The sequence below is a fragment of the Mesoplodon mirus genome (assembly GCF_964341445.2).
Source record: "Mesoplodon mirus genome assembly, chromosome: X".
Taxonomy (NCBI): Eukaryota; Metazoa; Chordata; class Mammalia; order Artiodactyla; family Ziphiidae; genus Mesoplodon; species Mesoplodon mirus.
The window spans coordinates 146,721,816-146,739,074 of NC_138981.1; positions in this window are offsets into that span (position 1 = coordinate 146,721,816).

Sequence of the window (17,259 nt, forward strand, 5' to 3'; positions counted from 1 at the left end):
TGGCTATTGTGAAAATTCCTGCAGTGCAGCTGTTGAAGCCTGTGCCTTCTCGACTCTGGACTTGTCAGGTGAGAGTCTCAGCGGTGGGCCTGCTGAACGGAATGGTGGCTCAATTTTTACTTTTAAACGCAGCTCCTTTCTATTCTTATTATTGGCTGTCACCACTTTACATCTCACCAGCAGCTAGAGGGTACACAGTTCTCTAAAACACCTTCAGCATTTAATGTTTGTAGACTTGCAGCTGATGGTAGTTGACATGTGTGAGTTGGAATCATTTTGGAGGTTAGATTTGCATGAGTCTAATAATTACTGATGTTGAGCTTTTATCCATTTTCCTCTTTTTTGAAAATGAGTGAGTAAAACTTACCCCTCCATCCAATCTCCTTGAAAAATTTAACACTTTTGAATTTTTTTGGCCATTCCCTACCTCCGCACAATTTTTTAGGGCAGGTGTCCTTTACAGCCCTGAATCCTTGTGAATGTTAAGTGACCATTAGCTGTGGGTTCAAAGCCGCTCTTGTGGGAAACGGCCACAAGGCGGCAGCATTTCTACATTTCCAACTCTGGGATTTTGGGCCACAGAGCTTTCGTGGCAATCGTGGTAGTAAGCTGCGAATTAGAGTGCAATGTGCCAGTGCAAACCCCCAAGAGCTTATATCTCCTAAATTGTTGTTTGCTTTTTAAATTTAATTATCAGAGGAAATTTGATCAAAATGTAGATTCTCCGAGGTGTACAGTTTCTGGTTCATCCTATCAATGTATCTGTCTATATTCCTCTTTGGATCCATTCCCGTGTATGTTATTATAGAGTGTTGAGTAGACCTCTCTTTGTATTCCTTAGGTATTTTGTGATTATATATTTCCTATGTATTAGTATATGTCTGTTAACCCCCATATCCTAATTCATACATTCCTTACACCTTTCCATTTGGTTAAACATAATTTGGTTTTCTGAATCTATGCGTGTCCTTCTCTTGGAAATTATTTCATGGGTATCAATTCTTAGGTAACACCTATAAGTGATGTCATAGGATGTCTGTCTTACAGTTTCTTTCTTACTTCCAGTGTGGTGATTATCGCTAGGTCCTTCTATGGTGGTGCCAACGGCACTGTTCCATGATTTTTCATGGCTAAGATTCCATTGTGTACATGGACGACTTCTTCTTGGTGCATTTTTCTGTTGATGCACATTTTGGTTTCTTCCAGGTTTGGCTATGGTACACCTTGCTGCAGTGCAGGATTGCCAGCCTGTGTGTTTTTGATTCTGGTCTACTCAGGTGATAGGCCCATGAGTGGGCCTACCAGATCACATGGTAGCTCCATTTTTACCCTTAAACGCACCTCCATTCTGTTCTCACGACTGGCTCTTACCAGGTTGCAACCCACCAGCAGCTAAAGGGTACGCAGTTCTCTAAAACCCCTTCAGCATTTATTTTTTGTAGACTTTTTTTGCTGATGATCATTCTGACGGCTGTCAGGTGAACGTTTGTGTACACTGGATTTGCATGGCTTTATTGATTCCTGATGTTCAGCCTTTTTCCATTCCCGTTGTTTTAAGAAAAAAGAAAGAGTGGGAGGGAGACGCAAAAGGGAGGGGATATGGAAACATGTATATGTATAACTGATTAAATTTGTTATAAAGCAAAAAATTAAAAAAAATAAAAATAAAAAATAAAAAAATAAAAAAAAATAAAAAAAATAAATAAGAGAGAAGGTCCTTCAGGGAGATAAAAAAAATTGCCTTAGCTATTCATGTATTTTGACTTACATGAACTTTGGATTCAGATTATCAAATTTGCTGAAGAATTCATTTTGTAATTTTATTGGAACTTATTAAATATGTAGCTTAACGTAAGGAGATATTTTTATTAAAATGTGCCCTTTCTTCCTTGAAAATAATCTTTATTTATTCAGATTTTCTTATTATGCCCTTCACAAAATTTCAGAATTTCTCTATAAAAATCTAACATTGAAAAAATTAATTTCTTGACATGTTATAATATTTGTGGGCTTCCCTGGTGGCGCCATGGTTGAGAGTCCGCCTGCTGATGCAGGGGACGCGGGTTCATGCCCCGGTCCAGGAAGATCCCACATGCCGTGGAGCGTCTGGGCCCATGAGCCATGGCCACTGTGCCTGCGCATCAGGAGCCTGTGCTCCGCGGAGGGAGAGGCCACAACAGTGAGAGGCCCGTGTACCGCAAAAAAAAAAAAGTATTTATTATATTTGCTGCTCTTGAGATTGACTTGGTATAAAAAAAATTGGTAAAAGAAATACTTTTGAGTTGTTATGCTGACTTTTTATCTTACCGGAAATTTCTGCTGAATTATCTTATTCATAGTTTTTCCATTCCTTGCCTTGATTTTGATAAGATTATCATATCATTTGCAAATAATGACAAACTTTCTCTTCCTTTCAGAAGTGGGCAATGTGGTTAACATTTTAAATTTCCAAACCACAACAGATTGACTGATGTGCAGTCTATCTGACACATTCTCTAATTCTTACACTGCTTATTCTTTTCTTATTCTATTGACTAGGACTTATAGAACAATGTGCAATAGTTGTGGTCTCCAAACTTTAACTTTAAAGTTTTATCATTAAATATATTTGCTAAAGGATCTTTAAAAAATCCTTCTCTCGTTAGGTTAAGGAATTTCCTTATTTTACTAATTTACTAAGCAGTTTTTTTTCATAGATGCCTTTTCTATAGCCATTGAAATCACCATTAAAACATGTATTAATGTGATAACATTAACAGTACCTAGATTTTTTTGCTACTCATCATGACTTTATTTCTGGAATATGTACTACTTTATCATTATTAACAAATTTTGCGTTCAATTTACTTATAATTTATTTAGAAAGTTGGGATCTATTTTATGTGTGTGTATATGTATGTATGTAATTAAAAGTGGTACCTAACTCTGTTCATTTAAACACTTCCATTTAATTTTACCACTTTTGTTTATTAAGTACCTGAGAAGTAAACTATCATTTCTTCATGGGGAACCTCTCTGAACTCCAGCCTAAATTAGAGCCCTTTGTTAGCCCTCTCACTGTACCCTGTATTATAACTACGTAGTTATCTATGAAGTGGATTATTGACCGAGTCACCCACTAGGCTTTAAGTTCCATAAGGTCCGGGGATTTTATCTGTTTAACTCACTGCTGTAATCCTGGGACCTAACTTGCAATTAGTACATAGTAGACACTTTAAAAATTATCTGTAGAATGAACACATGATTAAATAAATAGTAGTTTGAAAGCTGAAAAAAAAGAAAAAAGAAAGAAAGAAAAAGAAACAGAAGACAAATGTGCATAAATTATGCCTCTTGAAACTGTCGGTTTGAAATATGGATGCCTTTGAATTTTTTTGGTCGATATACGACCCCAGGATTTGTTTTCAGTGCAGGTGTGATTTACAGGCCTGCAATTATTTTGAATATCAACTGACCATTAACGCTGGGATTAAAGCTGCTGTCGTGTGAAACGCCCACAAGGTGGCAGCTGTTCTACTTTACCAAATCTGGTTACTAGGGCAACAGAGCCTCAATGGAAGTTGTGTTCTAGGTTGTAATTTAGAATGGCGTGTGCCAGGGAAAAGCCCCTTAAGTATATGTCTCACTACTTCTTGTTCGTTTATTTAATTTAATTTTTATTTTTATCACAGCAAGTTTGATTACAAAGTTTGGCTTGTTCTAGGTGTGCAAGATGTGGTTCTTTTACACATAAACATATGTCTATTCTTCCTGGAATCCTTTTCCCATGTACGTTATGACAGGATGTTGAGTAGTCTTCTCTTGGTATTCCGTAGGTCTTTGGTGATGATATATTTCACCTGTGTTTGTATATGTCTGTTAACCCCAATATCCTAATGTATCCAATCCTCACAAATTTCCATTGGTGAACCATAAGTTTGTTGAATGAATCAGTGGTTGCCCTTCTCTGTGGAAATATCTTCACTGGTATCCATTTATAGGTAATACCTAAAAGTGATATCATACGATATGTGTCTTTCTCTTTCTGACATACTACACGTTGTGTGATTGCCTCTAGACTCATCTACAGTGCTGCAAATGACATCGTGTCCTTTTTTTCCTTGTCCAATACTCCGTCTGTACATGTACCAGTTTTCTTTGTCCACTCATATGTTGATGGACTTTTTGCTTGCTTCCATGACTTGGCAATTGTAATGCTGCGGCAATGCACATTCGCCTCCCTGTGTCTTTCCAATTCTGTCTTCTTAGGTTATAGGCCCAGGAGTGGGCCTGCTGGATCATATGGTAGAAAAATATTTACGTAGTAAAAGCACCTCCATTCTGTTCTCGTTAGTGGCTCTTACCAGGTCACATCCCACTTAAAGTTGAGGGTATGCACTTCTGCACAACACCTTCAGCATTTATTGTTTGTAGTTTTTTTTTTTGCTGAAGTTTATTCTGACAAGTGTGAGCTGCTATATGTTTGTGGTTGGATTTGCATTCGTCTCATAATCCATTGAAATTGAGCTTTCTGGCATGTCCTTTTTTTCTTCAAACTGTGAGTAGAGCTTACCTCTTCCAATTGTTTTCGTGAAGTATGTGTGACATTTAGAAATATTTTGGCCATTACCTCCCTAATGACATTCTGAGGGCAGGTTTCATTTACAGCCCTCCAGTACTGGTGCATATGAAGTGACCCTTAGCACAGTTTTAAAGCTGCTGTTGCAGGTCACTGCCAGAGGGTGGCAGCATTTCTGCTTTTCACAAGCTTTTAACTAGGGAAACAGACTACCTTGCAGTGGTATTTCTCGGTTATAAATTAGAGTGGAATGTGCCTGGATAAACCCCCAAAGGTGATGTGTTTTTTTTTTTACTTTTGTTTGTTTTCTAGATTGAGTTTATATTTTTTTATTGGAGTCATATTCCATTGTGTACATGGACCACTTCTTCTTTGTGCATTCCTCTGTTGATGGACATTTTCGTAGCTTCCAAGTTTTGGCTATGATAAATATTGCTGGAGGGCAGGATTGCCAGGCTGTTTTTTTCTTGTTTTGCAGTACGTAGGCCACTCACTGCCATGGCCACTCCGATTGCAGAGCACAGGCTCTGGACGCACAGGCCCAGCAGCCATAGCTCACGGGACCAGCCGCTCCACGGCATGTGTGATTTTCCCGAACCGGGGCATAAACTCGTGTCCCCTGCTTCGGCGGCGGACTCTCAACCACTGCGCCACCAGTGAAGTCCAGCTTGTGTCTTTTTGATTCTCATCCTCTCAGGCGATAGGGCCAGGAGTGGGCATGCTTGATTGAATGGTAGCTCAGTACTTACCTTTTCAATGCACCTCCTTTGTGTTTTCCTTACTGGCTCTTAGCATGTCCCACGTTGAACCAAGCCTAGGCATTTTTCCACAACCCCTTCAGCATTTATTGTTTGCAGAATTTTTGCTGATGGTCATTCTGACTGTTGTGAGCTGATAGGATTTTTGTAATTTGGATTTGCATGTCCTTAATTCTTTCTAAGTTTCATTTTTCCACACCTTTTAAAATTTCTGTTAATGAACAAATGAAAAAAACGTAGAATACAATTAAACTCTTGAAATTGTCTTCTTGAAAGGTTGCCCTCAAAATTGAATGTTTTGGTCAATATTCGCTCCCAGGATTGTTTTTGAGGGCAGGTGTCATTCACAGGCCTGTAATGAGTGTGAATATTTAGTGACCATTAGCACTGGGTTTAAAGCTGCTGTTGTGGTAAGCAGCCACTAGGCGGCAGCATTTCTCCATTCACAAATCTCGTTACTAGGGCAGCAGAGCCGTTCTGGAATCCCTGTTCCTAGGTTGTAAATTAAAATGGAATGTGCCAGGAGAAAACCCCATAAGTTTATGTTACATTATTTCTTGTTTGTTGTTTTAGTTTTTTTAATAGGGGCAATGATTAGAATATTGTTTGTCCTAGGTGTACACAATCTGGTTCATTTGTGCCTAACATATATATATATATATATATATATATATATATATATATATATATATATATATATATATATATATTCATGCACAGATCCCCTTCCCATGTCAATTATTGCAGAGTGTTCCATAGACCTCCCTTGCTATATGGTCGGTCTTTTTGTTATGTGTATTTAATAGGTATTTGTACACGTATGGTAACCCTAATCTTAATTTTTCCATTCCCCCCACCTTTCCTTTTAGATAAGCCTAGTTTGTTTTCTAAGTGTGTGAGTGTCTTTCTCTGTGCAAATATGTTCATTTGTGTCAGTTGTTAGATAATGCCTGTAAGTGATATCATAGGATATGTCTTTTGCTTTCCGACTTACCTCATGTTCTGTGATTATCTCTAGGCTCAACTATGGTGCCTGAAAGAGCAGTGTTTCATTGTATTCCATGGCTAATATTCCATTGTGTACATGGACCACTTCTTCTTTTTCAACTGATACGGTGATGGACATTTTGGTTGCTTCCGTGTCTTGGCTATTGTGAAAATTCCTGCAGTGCAGCTGTTGAAGCCTGTGCCTTCTCGACTCTGGACTTGTCAGGTGAGAGTCTCAGCGGTGGGCCTGCTGAACGGAATGGTGGCTCAATTTTTACTTTTATACAGAGCTCCTTTCTATTCTCATTATTGGCTGTCACCACTTTACATCTCACCAGCAGCTAGAGGGTACACAGTTCTCTAAAACACCTTCAGCATTTAATGTTTGTAGACTTGCAGCTGATGGTAGTTGACATGTGTGAGTTGGAATCATTTTGGAGGTTAGATTTGCATGAGTCTAATAATTACTGATGTTGAGCTTTTATCCATTTTCCTCTTTTTTGAAAATGAGTGAGTAAAACTCACCCCTCCATCCAATCTCCTTGAAAAATTTAACACTTTTGTATTTTTTTGGCCATTCCCTACCTCCGCACAATTTTTTAGGGCAGGTGTCCTTTACAGCCCTGAATCCTTGTGAATGTTAAGTGACCATTAGCTGTGGGTTCAAAGCCGCTCTTGTGGGAAACGGCCACAAGGCGGCAGCATTTCTACATTTCCAACTCTGGGATTTTGGGCCACAGAGCTTTCGTGGCAATCGTGGTAGTAAGCTGCGAATTAGAGTGCAATGTGCCAGTGCAAACCCCCAAGAGCTTATATCTCCTAAATTGTTGTTTGCTTTTTAAATTTAATTATCAGAGGAAATTTGATCAAAATGTAGATTCTCCTAGGTGTACAGTTTCTGGTTCATCCTATCAATGTATCTGTCTATATTCCTCTTTGGATCCATTCCCGTGTATGTTATTATAGAGTGTTGAGTAGACCTCTCTTTGTATTCCTTAGGTATTTTGTGATTATATATTTCCTATGTATTAGTATATGTCTGTTAACCCCCATATCCTAATTCATACATTCCTTACACCTTTCCATTTGGTTAAACATAATTTGGTTTTCTGAATCTATGCGTGTCCTTCTCTTGGAAATTATTTCATGGGTATCAATTCTTAGGTAACACCTATAAGTGATGTCATAGGATGTCTGTCTTACGGTTTCTTTCTTACTTCCAGTGTGGTGATTATCGCTAGGTCCTTCTATGGTGGTGCCAACGGCACTGTTCCATGCTTTTTCATGGCTAAGATTCCATTGTGTACATGGACGACTTCTTCTTGGTGCATTTTTCTGTTGATGCACATTTTGGTTTCTTCCAGGTTTGGCTATGGTACACCTTGCTGCAGTGCAGGATTGCCAGCCTGTGTGTTTTTGATTCTGGTCTACTCAGGTGATAGGCCCATGAGTGGGCCTACCAGATCACATGGTAGCTCCATTTTTACCCTTAAACGCACCTCCATTCTGTTCTCACGACTGGCTCTTACCAGGTTGCAACCCACCAGCAGCTAAAGGGTACGCAGTTCTCTAAAACCCCTTCAGCATTTATTTTTTGTAGACTTTTTTTGCTGATGATCATTCTGACGGCTGTCAGGTGAACGTTTGTGTACACTGGATTTGCATGGCTTTATTGATTCCTGATGTTCAGCCTTTTTCCATTCCCGTTGTTTTAAGAAAAAAGAAAGAGTGGGAGGGAGACGCAAAAGGGAGGGGATATGGAAACATGTATATGTATAACTGATTAAATTTGTTATAAAGCAAAAAATTAAAAAAAATAAAAATAAAAAATAAAAAAATAAAAAAAATAAAAAAAAAATAAGAGAGAAGGTCCTTCAGGGAGATAAAAAAAATTGCCTTAGCTATTCATGTATTTTGACTTACATGAACTTTGGATTCAGATTATCAAATTTGCTGAAGAATTCATTTTGTAATTTTATTGGAACTTATTAAATATGTAGCTTAACGTAAGGAGATATTTTTATTAAAATGTGCCCTTTCTTCCTTGAAAATAATCTTTATTTATTCAGATTTTCTTATTATGCCCTTCACAAAATTTCAGAATTTCTCTATAAAAATCTTACATTGAAAAAATTAATTTCTTGACATGTTATAATATTTGTGGGCTTCCCTGGTGGCGCCGTGGTTGAGAGTCCGCCTGCTGATGCAGGGGACGCGGGTTCATGCCCCGGTCCAGGAAGATCCCACATGCCGTGGAGCATCTGGGCCCATGAGCCATGGCCACTGTGCCTGCGCATCAGGAGCCTGTGCTCCGCGGAGGGAGAGGCCACAACAGTGAGAGGCCCGTGTACCGCAAAAAAAAAAGTATTTATTATATTTGCTGCTCTTGAGATTGACTTGGTATAAAAAAAATTGGTAAAAGAAATACTTTTGAGTTGTTATGCTGACTTTTTATCTTACCGGAAATTTCTGCTGAATTATCTTATTCATAGTTTTTCCATTCCTTGCCTTGATTTTGATAAGATTATCATATCATTTGCAAATAATGACAAACTTTCTCTTCCTTTCAGAAGTGGGCAATGTGGTTAACATTTTAAATTTCCAAACCACAACAGATTGACTGATGTGCAGTCTATCTGACACATTCTCTAATTCTTACACTGCTTATTCTTTTCTTATTCTATTGACTAGGACTTATAGAACAATGTGCAATAGTTGTGGTCTCCAAACTTTAACTTTAAAGTTTTATCATTAAATATATTTGCTAAAGGATCTTTAAAAAATCCTTCTCTCGTTAGGTTAAGGAATTTCCTTATTTTACTAATTTACTAAGCAGTTTTTTTTCATAGATGCCTTTTCTATAGCCATTGAAATCACCATTAAAACATGTATTAATGTGATAACATTAACAGTACCTAGATTTTTTTGCTACTCATCATGACTTTATTTCTGGAATATGTACTACTTTATCATTATTAACAAATTTTGCGTTCAATTTACTTATAATTTATTTAGAAAGTTGGGATCTATTTTATGTGTGTGTATATGTATGTATGTAATTAAAAGTGGTACCTAACTCTGTTCATTTAAACACTTCCATTTAATTTTACCACTTTTGTTTATTAAGTACCTGAGAAGTAAACTATCATTTCTTCATGGGGAACCTCTCTGAACTCCAGCCTAAATTAGAGCCCTTTGTTAGCCCTCTCACTGTACCCTGTATTATAACTACGTAGTTATCTATGAAGTGGATTATTGACCGAGTCACCCACTAGGCTTTAAGTTCCATAAGGTCCGGGGATTTTATCTGTTTAACTCACTGCTGTAATCCTGGGACCTAACTTGCAATTAGTACATAGTAGACACTTTAAAAATTATCTGTAGAATGAACACATGATTAAATAAATAGTAGTTTGAAAGCTGAAAAAAAAGAAAAAAGAAAGAAAGAAAAAGAAACAGAAGACAAATGTGCATAAATTATGCCTCTTGAAACTGTCGGTTTGAAATATGGATGCCTTTGAATTTTTTTGGTCGATATACGACCCCAGGATTTGTTTTCAGTGCAGGTGTGATTTACAGGCCTGCAATTATTTTGAATATCAACTGACCATTAACGCTGGGATTAAAGCTGCTGTCGTGTGAAACGCCCACAAGGTGGCAGCTGTTCTACTTTACCAAATCTGGTTACTAGGGCAACAGAGCCTCAATGGAAGTTGTGTTCTAGGTTGTAATTTAGAATGGCGTGTGCCAGGGAAAAGCCCCTTAAGTATATGTCTCACTACTTCTTGTTCGTTTATTTAATTTAATTTTTATTTTTATCACAGCAAGTTTGATTACAAAGTTTGGCTTGTTCTAGGTGTGCAAGATGTGGTTCTTTTACACATAAACATATGTCTATTCTTCCTGGAATCCTTTTCCCATGTACGTTATGACAGGATGTTGAGTAGTCTTCTCTTGGTATTCCGTAGGTCTTTGGTGATGATATATTTCACCTGTGTTTGTATATGTCTGTTAACCCCAATATCCTAATGTATCCAATCCTCACAAATTTCCATTGGTGAACCATAAGTTTGTTGAATGAATCAGTGGTTGCCCTTCTCTGTGGAAATATCTTCACTGGTATCCATTTATAGGTAATACCTAAAAGTGATATCATACGATATGTGTCTTTCTCTTTCTGACATACTACACGTTGTGTGATTGCCTCTAGACTCATCTACAGTGCTGCAAATGACATCGTGTCCTTTTTTTCCTTGTCCAATACTCCGTCTGTACATGTACCAGTTTTCTTTGTCCACTCATATGTTGATGGACTTTTTGGTTGCTTCCATGACTTGGCAATTGTAATGCTGCGGCAATGCACATTCGCCTCCCTGTGTCTTTCCAATTCTGTCTTCTTAGGTTATAGGCCCAGGAGTGGGCCTGCTGGATCATATGGTAGAAAAATATTTACGTAGTAAAAGCACCTCCATTCTGTTCTCGTTAGTGGCTCTTACCAGGTCACATCCCACTTAAAGTTGAGGGTATGCACTTCTGCACAACACCTTCAGCATTTATTGTTTGTAGTTTTTTTTTTGCTGAAGTTTATTCTGACAAGTGTGAGCTGCTATATGTTTGTGGTTGGATTTGCATTCGTCTCATAATCCATTGAAATTGAGCTTTCTGGCATGTCCTTTTTTTATTCAAACTGTGAGTAGAGCTTACCTCTTCCAATTGTTTTCGTGAAGTATGTGTGACATTTAGAAATATTTTGGCCATTACCTCCCTAATGACATTCTGAGGGCAGGTTTCATTTACAGCCCTCCAGTACTGGTGCATATGAAGTGACCCTTAGCACAGTTTTTAAAGCTGCTGTTGCAGGTCACTGCCAGAGGGTGGCAGCATTTCTGCTTTTCACAAGCTTTTAACTAGGGAAACAGACTACCTTGCAGTGGTATTTCTCGGTTATAAATTAGAGTGGAATGTGCCTGGATAAACCCCCAAAGGTGATGTTTTTTTTTTTTTACTTTTGTTTGTTTTCTAGATTGAGTTTATATTTTTTTATTGGAGTCATATTCCATTGTGTACATGGACCACTTCTTCTTTGTGCATTCCTCTGTTGATGGACATTTTCGTAGCTTCCAAGTTTTGGCTATGATAAATATTGCTGGAGGGCAGGATTGCCAGGCTGTTTTTTTCTTGTTTTGCAGTACGTAGGCCACTCACTGCCATGGCCACTCCGATTGCAGAGCACAGGCTCTGGACGCACAGGCCCAGCAGCCATAGCTCACGGGACCAGCCGCTCCACGGCATGTGTGATTTTCCCGAACCGGGGCATAAACCCGTGTCCCCTGCTTCGGCGGCGGACTCTCAACCACTGCGCCACCAGTGAAGTCCAGCCTGTGTCTTTTTGATTCTCATCCTCTCAGGCGATAGGCCCAGCAGTGGGCATGCTTGATTGAATGGTAGCTCAGTACTTACCTTTTCAATGCACCTCCTTTGTGTTTTCCTTACTGGCTCTTAGCATGTCCCACGTTGAACCAAGCCTAGGCATTTTTCCACAACCCCTTCAGCATTTATTGTTTGCAGAATTTTTGCTGATGGTCATTCTGACTGTTGTGAGCTGATAGGATTTTTGTAATTTGGATTTGCATGTCCTTAATTCTTTCTAAGGTTCATTTTTCCACACCTTTTAAAATTTCTGTTAACGAACAAATAAAAAAACGTAGAATACAATTAACCTCTTGAAATTGTCTTCTTGAAAGGTTGCCCTCAAAATTGAATGTTTTGGTCAATATTCGCTCCCAGGATTGTTTTTGAGGGCAGGTGTCATTCACAGGCCTGTAATGAGTGTGAATATTTAGTGACCATTAGCACTGGGTTTAAAGCTGCTGTTGTGGTAAGCAGCCACTAGGCGGCAGCATTTCTCCATTCACAAATCTCGTTACTAGGGCAGCAGAGCCGTTCTGGAATCCCTGTTCCTAGGTTGTAAATTAAAATGGAATGTGCCAGGAGAAAACCCCATAAGTTTATGTTACATTATTTCTTGTTTGTTGTTTTAGTTTTTTTAATAGGGGCAATGATTAGAATATTGTTTGTCCTAGGTGTACACAATCTGGTTCATTTGTGCCTAACATATATATATATATATATATATATATATATATATATATATATATATATATATATATTCATGCACAGATCCCCTTCCCATGTCAATTATTGCAGAGTGTTCCATAGACCTCCCTTGCTATATGGTCGGTCTTTTTGTTATGTGTATTTAATAGGTATTTGTACACGTATGGTAACCCTAATCTTAATTTTTCCATTCCCCCCACCTTTCCTTTTAGATAAGCCTAGTTTGTTTTCTAAGTGTGTGAGTGTCTTTCTCTGTGCAAATATGTTCATTTGTGTCAGTTGTTAGATAATGCCTGTAAGTGATATCATAGGATATGTCTTTTGCTTTCCGACTTACCTCATGTTCTGTGATTATCTCTAGGCTCAACTATGGTGCCTGAAAGAGCAGTGTTTCATTGTTTTCCATGGCTAATATTCCATTGTGTACATGGACCACTTCTTCTTTTTCAACTGATATGGTGATGGACATTTTGGTTGCTTCCGTGTCTTGGCTATTGTGAAAATTCCTGCAGTGCAGCTGTTGAAGCCTGTGCCTTCTCGACTCTGGACTTGTCAGGTGAGAGTCTCAGCGGTGGGCCTGCTGAAAGGAATGGTGGCTCAATTTTTACTTTTAAACACAGCTCCTTTCTATTCTCATTATTGGCTGTCACCACTTTACATCTCACCAGCAGCTAGAGGGTACACAGTTCTCTAAAACACCTTCAGCATTTAATGTTTGTAGACTTGCAGCTGATGGTAGTTGACATGTGTGAGTTGGAATCATTTTGGAGGTTAGATTTGCATGAGTCTAATAATTACTGATGTTGAGCTTTTATCCATTTTCCTCTTTTTTGAAAATGAGTGAGTAAAACTTACCCCTCCATCCAATCTCCTTGAAAAATTTAACACTTTTGAATTTTTTTGGCCATTCCCTACCTCCGCACAATTTTTTAGGGCAGGTGTCCTTTACAGCCCTGAATCCTTGTGAATGTTAAGTGACCATTAGCTGTGGGTTCAAAGCCGCTCTTGTGGGAAACGGCCACAAGGCGGCAGCATTTCTACATTTCCAACTCTGGGATTTTGGACCACAGAGCTTTCGTGGCAATCGTGGTAGTAAGCTGCGAATTAGAGTGCAATGTGCCAGTGCAAACCCCCAAGAGCTTATATCTCCTAAATTGTTGTTTGCTTTTTAAATTTAATTATCAGAGGAAATTTGATCAAAATGTAGATTCTCCTAGGTGTACAGTTTCTGGTTCATCCTATCAATGTATCTGTCTATATGCCTCTTTGGATCCATTCCCGTGTATGTTATTATAGAGTGTTGAGTAGACCTCTCTTTGTATTCCTTAGGTATTTTGTGATTATATATTTCCTATGTATTAGTATATGTCTGTTAACCCCCATATCCTAATTCATACATTCCTTACACCTTTCCATTTGGTTAAACATAATTTGGTTTTCTGAATCTATGCGTGTCCTTCTCTTGGAAATTATTTCATGGGTATCAATTCTTAGGTAACACCTATAAGTGATGTCATAGGATGTCTGTCTTACGGTTTCTTTCTTACTTCCAGTGTGGTGATTATCGCTAGGTCCTTCTATGGTGGTGCCAACGGCACTGTTCCATGCTTTTTCATGGCTAAGATTCCATTGTGTACATGGACGACTTCTTCTTGGTGCATTTTTCTGTTGATGCACATTTTGGTTTCTTCCAGGTTTGGCTATGGTACACCTTGCTGCAGTGCAGGATTGCCAGCCTGTGTGTTTTTGATTCTGGTCTACTCAGGTGATAGGCCCATGAGTGGGCCTACCAGATCACATGGTAGCTCCATTTTTACCCTTAAACGCACCTCCATTCTGTTCTCACGACTGGCTCTTACCAGGTTGCAACCCACCAGCAGCTAAAGGGTACGCAGTTCTCTAAAACCCCTTCAGCATTTATTTTTTGTAGACTTTTTTTGCTGATGATCATTCTGACGGCTGTCAGGTGAACGTTTGTGTACACTGGATTTGCATGGCTTTATTGATTCCTGATGTTCAGCCTTTTTCCATTCCCGTTGTTTTAAGAAAAAAGAAAGAGTGGGAGGGAGACGCAAAAGGGAGGGGATATGGAAACATGTATATGTATAACTGATTAAATTTGTTATAAAGCAAAAAATTAAAAAAAATAAAAATAAAAAATAAAAAAATAAAAAAAATAAAAAAAAAGAAATAAGAGAGAAGGTCCTTCAGGGAGATAAAAAATATTGCCTTAGCTATTCATGTATTTTGACTTACATGAACTTTGGATTCAGATTATCAAATTTGCTGAAGAATTCATTTTGTAATTTTATTGGAACTTATTAAATATGTAGCTTAACGTAAGGAGATATTTTTATTAAAATGTGCCCTTTCTTCCTTGAAAATAATCTTTATTTATTCAGATTTTCTTATTATGCCCTTCACAAAATTTCAGAATTTCTCTATAAAAATCTTACATTGAAAAAATTAATTTCTTGACATGTTATAATATTTGTGGGCTTCCCTGGTGGCGCCGTGGTTGAGAGTCCGCCTGCTGATGCAGGGGACGCGGGTTCATGCCCCGGTCCAGGAAGATCCCACATGCCGTGGAGCATCTGGGCCCATGAGCCATGGCCACTGTGCCTGCGCATCAGGAGCCTGTGCTCCGCGGAGGGAGAGGCCACAACAGTGAGAGGCCCGTGTACCGCAAAAAAAAAAAGTATTTATTATATTTGCTGCTCTTGAGATTGACTTGGTATAAAAAAAATTGGTAAAAGAAATACTTTTGAGTTGTTATGCTGACTTTTTATCTTACCGGAAATTTCTGCTGAATTATCTTATTCATAGTTTTTCCATTCCTTGCCTTGATTTTGATAAGATTATCATATCATTTGCAAATAATGACAAACTTTCTCTTCCTTTCAGAAGTGGGCAATGTGGTTAACATTTTAAATTTCCAAACCACAACAGATTGACTGATGTGCAGTCTATCTGACACATTCTCTAATTCTTACACTGCTTATTCTTTTCTTATTCTATTGACTAGGACTTATAGAACAATGTGCAATAGTTGTGGTCTCCAAACTTTAACTTTAAAGTTTTATCATTAAATATATTTGCTAAAGGATCTTTAAAAAATCCTTCTCTCGTTAGGTTAAGGAATTTCCTTATTTTACTAATTTACTAAGCAGTTTTTTTTCATAGATGCCTTTTCTATAGCCATTGAAATCACCATTAAAACATGTATTAATGTGATAACATTAACAGTACCTAGATTTTTTTGCTACTCATCATGACTTTATTTCTGGAATATGTACTACTTTATCATTATTAACAAATTTTGCGTTCAATTTACTTATAATTTATTTAGAAAGTTGGGATCTATTTTATGTGTGTGTATATGTATGTATGTAATTAAAAGTGGTACCTAACTCTGTTCATTTAAACACTTCCATTTAATTTTACCACTTTTGTTTATTAAGTACCTGAGAAGTAAACTATCATTTCTTCATGGGGAACCTCTCTGAACTCCAGCCTAAATTAGAGCCCTTTGTTAGCCCTCTCACTGTACCCTGTATTATAACTACGTAGTTATCTATGAAGTGGATTATTGACCGAGTCACCCACTAGGCTTTAAGTTCCATAAGGTCCGGGGATTTTATCTGTTTAACTCACTGCTGTAATCCTGGGACCTAACTTGCAATTAGTACATAGTAGACACTTTAAAAATTATCTGTAGAATGAACACATGATTAAATAAATAGTAGTTTGAAAGCTGAAAAAAAAGAAAAAAGAAAGAAAGAAAAAGAAACAGAAGACAAATGTGCATAAATTATGCCTCTTGAAACTGTCGGTTTGAAATATGGATGCCTTTGAATTTTTTTGGTCGATATACGACCCCAGGATTTGTTTTCAGTGCAGGTGTGATTTACAGGCCTGCAATTATTTTGAATATCAACTGACCATTAACGCTGGGATTAAAGCTGCTGTCGTGTGAAACGCCCACAAGGTGGCAGCTGTTCTACTTTACCAAATCTGGTTACTAGGGCAACAGAGCCTCAATGGAAGTTGTGTTCTAGGTTGTAATTTAGAATGGCGTGTGCCAGGGAAAAGCCCCTTAAGTATATGTCTCACTACTTCTTGTTCGTTTATTTAATTTAATTTTTATTTTTATCACAGCAAGTTTGATTACAAAGTTTGGCTTGTTCTAGGTGTGCAAGATGTGGTTCTTTTACACATAAACATATGTCTATTCTTCCTGGAATCCTTTTCCCATGTACGTTATGACAGGATGTTGAGTAGTCTTCTCTTGGTATTCCGTAGGTCTTTGGTGATGATATATTTCACCTGTGTTTGTATATGTCTGTTAACCCCAATATCCTAATGTATCCAATCCTCACAAATTTCCATTGGTGAACCATAAGTTTGTTGAATGAATCAGTGGTTGCCCTTCTCTGTGGAAATATCTTCACTGGTATCCATTTATAGGTAATACCTAAAAGTGATATCATACGATATGTGTCTTTCTCTTTCTGACATACTACACGTTGTGTGATTGCCTCTAGACTCATCTACAGTGCTGCAAATGACATCGTGTCCTTTTTTTCCTTGTCCAATACTCCGTCTGTACATGTACCAGTTTTCTTTGTCCACTCATATGTTGATGGACTTTTTGCTTGCTTCCATGACTTGGCAATTGTAATGCTGCGGCAATGCACATTCGCCTCCCTGTGTCTTTCCAATTCTGTCTTCTTAGGTTATAGGCCCAGGAGTGGGCCTGCTGGATCATATGGTAGAAAAATATTTACGTAGTAAAAGCACCTCCATTCTGTTCTCGTTAGTGGCTCTTACCAGGTCACA